Consider the following 3,265-nt stretch of genomic DNA (forward strand, 5'->3'; position numbering starts at 1 on the left):
TTTTATATTTATTTGGGACAAATACCAAACTACTGATCCGAATTATAATTCGTAAGGTATTTAAGCTCTAGGAAACTTTTAGGTAATGACTAAAAGTTTAAAAATGTCTTATAGTCTCTAAATCAATGGAGAAAAAATGTATATGAGGGAGGAAAATCTCTGTCTAAAAGAATAGGAGTGGGGAAGATGCCAGAATTTATTTTAAAATTAGAGAGGACCTGAGAGATAGTACAGTGGGTAAGGTGCTTGCCTTGCACACAGCCAACCAGAGTTCAATCCCAGGCATCCCGTGTGGTCCCCCAAGTATCACCAGGAGTACTTCCTAAGTGAAAAGCCAGGAGTAACCCCTGAACATTGCTAGGTGTGGCCCCAAAACCAAACAAAGAAATTAGAGTAAGAAAAAACAAATAGCAAAATTGGGTGGCAAAATAAATTCAAATATATGAGGAATCATGATAGATATGTCTTGAATTTAATGTGAAATTGTCAGAGCAGATAAAAACATACAAATTTAAGCTGCATGTGTTTTTTAAGTACAAAAACACATAAAACAATAAGGGGGAAATGTTAGCAATAAATCTAAAGATATATAGTAATATCCACAAGAACGGTCACTGTCACTGTCACTGTCCTCCCGTTGTTCATCGATTTGCTCAAGAGGGCCCAGTAACACTGTGAGACTTGTCACTGTGTTTGGCATATTGAATACGTCACGGGTAGCTTACCAGGCTTTACCATGTGGGAGAGATACTCTGGTAGTTTGCCGGGCTCTCTGAGAGGGGCGGAGGAATCCAACTCGGGTCCATGTTGGCTGTGTGCAAGGCAAACGCCCTACACACTGTGGTATCGCTCCAGCCCACAAGAACGTCAATGAAAGTTTATTAATACAACACAAAACAGAATTTAAGATAATAAATAGCTCTGTAGCACTGTCCTCCGCTGTTCAACAAATAGTTCGAGCAGTCACCAGTAACAGCTCCATTGTGAGACTTGTTGTTACTGTTTTTTGCATATTGAATACCTCACTGGTGGCTTGCCAGGCTTTGCCCTGTGAAGATAATAAATACAAAATGAAATTAGTATGATTGCTATATATTATTTAAAATTCAGACTTACCAGAAAGATTTAACAATTCCAACTTAAATGCACCTAATAAAGTAGTTTCAAAATATTTCAAGTATTTAAAATTCTTTTATTAAATCACCGTGAGAAAAACAAAGTTGTCCATGATTGAGTTTCAGTATTACAATGCTCAAACACCTGTCCTTTGACCCGTGTACACTTCTCAACACCAATGTCCTCAATTTTCCTCTTTCCAACCCCACCCCAAGTCTGCCTCTGCCACAGACAGACACTTTTTTTATGTGAAGAACTTAACACCATCGTCTTTGTGGGCAATTCTATCATCACTAATAGGTAAATCAAGAAATTAGTTAAAAGTGTTACAGCTCTTTTAGAATTTGTCTAGCAGTTTTTCTGGTTGCTACTGGAAAGCCCACACTCACCCCCCAAACGAAACGAGTTGTGATACAAAATATTTTAAAAAGCAATAAACTTGTTCGTTTATTTATTTTATTTTTAGAAGCGCCAGGAATCAAATCTGAGTCCTTACACATGCTTTATCACTGAGACATATCCTTGATTCGTAAAATAAGTTCAGTTGTACATACAATACACTGTCCGCCAACAGTGTAGAATGCACATTCTCTCAAGCTCACAGAGAATACTTACAATGACTGGCCAGAACTAATATTAGTACCAACAAATTAAAATAAAAGCTGGTATCATATAGCCTGATTAAACATAGAACATAATTGTTATAGAGATAACACAAATTCCTGAAAGTAAAAAATAAATTTCTATTTACTCATGAGTAAAAGAAACTAAAATGGAAATTTGAGAGTACTTAGTTTCTATTTATTCACTTTTACCAGGAATTGTGGTTTGGGCCACACCCAGCTATGCTCAGATCTTATTCCTGGCTTTATGCTCAGAAATCACTTCTAGTGTGCTAGGATTTGGGAAGAAGGTTATTGGGCCTATCTGATGCCGGGGGAAAACTAGAAACACATGCAAGGCCTAACTTCCTAAAACACCTCTCTGACTCTGAAAGTTAGTTTTTAAAATACTGAATTTCAACATTGGTAAGATAAAGTTTATAAGCTGCTTGAGGGAAATCTATAATTTTGAGTACATACATTTGTTTTTCTAATGTCTGAAAATTCAGCAAGTAATTTATGTAATTAAAGAAAGTAATCAGGAAAAGAAGTAAAATAAACTAAAGTAAAATTTTTCAAAAGGTGATAATAAATGCAAAAGCATAAATTAATGATATAGAAAACAAATAAATAATTGGGATAAACCAAATAAAAAAATTGTTTAACATGAGTAATACATTTCCGACTACTAAAAAATCACTTAATCACTTAACTTCCCGTTAGTCGTCGATTTGCTCGAGCGGGCGCCAGTAACGTCTCCATTTGTCCCTGTTGCGTGCTAGTGTAGCCCAATGGCATCTGTTCGCTCTGGGAACATGAAGGGCCTCAAACCGATCGTTCATGATCTTCAGGAAGAAGTCTGACCATCTGGTAGGTGGGCGGCCACGCGGTCTCTTGACATCCCGTGGAATCCAATCAGTAACAGCTCTAGTCCAACGGTCGTCTTTAAATCTCATTACGTGACCAGCCCATCTGATTTTCGACACCTTGGCAAATGAGACAGCGTCCCTGATCCTTGATCGTCGACGGATGTCAGAACTCCGGATTCGTTCTCTCATTTGAGTGGAACGTGATATTCCAAGCATAGCTCTTTCTATTCTTTCTATTATTCTTTGGGAGACCTGAATGGCGTTCTCATCTTGTTTGCGTAGGGCCCAGGTCTCTGAGGCATATGTTAATGCAGGAAGAACAGTGGAATCAAAGAGATGTGCCCGGAGCCGGAGGTTCTTCGTCCTCTTAGCTATTTCTTCCAACTACTAAAAAAAAATTTGAAAAAAGAAAGCTCCACCGGTTCCCCCAAAGGTACAAATAAAACAAGAATATAAATGAGACATATTGAAATGGTCAATGGTCAACAGAGATTAAAATCTACTAAGGGATATAATGCACAAATGTAAATATTTTTGAAAATTTACGTAAAACATGAAAATTTTTAGAGAATGCATTTATTGTAATTTTTTAAAAGAGAAAGAGGATATCCAAATGATCCTATATAAAGTTGAATTAGTGCCCATACATTTTTCATACAAAAAATAATAATAGGCTCT

The 3,265-nt window shown here is 36.9% G+C and overlaps 1 non-coding gene across 1 annotated transcript; it reads left to right on the plus strand.

Annotated features, from left to right (window-relative positions):
• Positions 1-1,437: 1,437 nt before the first annotated feature.
• On the plus strand, positions 1,438-1,499 carry LOC130019048 (U7 small nuclear RNA). Its single transcript, XR_008791715.1, has one exon. It is a non-coding gene; the product is annotated as a U7 small nuclear RNA (small nuclear RNA).
• The last annotated feature ends 1,766 nt before the right edge of the window (positions 1,500-3,265 follow it).

This window comes from Sorex fumeus, unplaced genomic scaffold (genome assembly GCF_029834395.1).
Source record: "Sorex fumeus unplaced genomic scaffold, SorFum_2.1 ptg000435l, whole genome shotgun sequence".
In the NCBI taxonomy this organism is placed as follows: Eukaryota; Metazoa; Chordata; class Mammalia; order Eulipotyphla; family Soricidae; genus Sorex; species Sorex fumeus.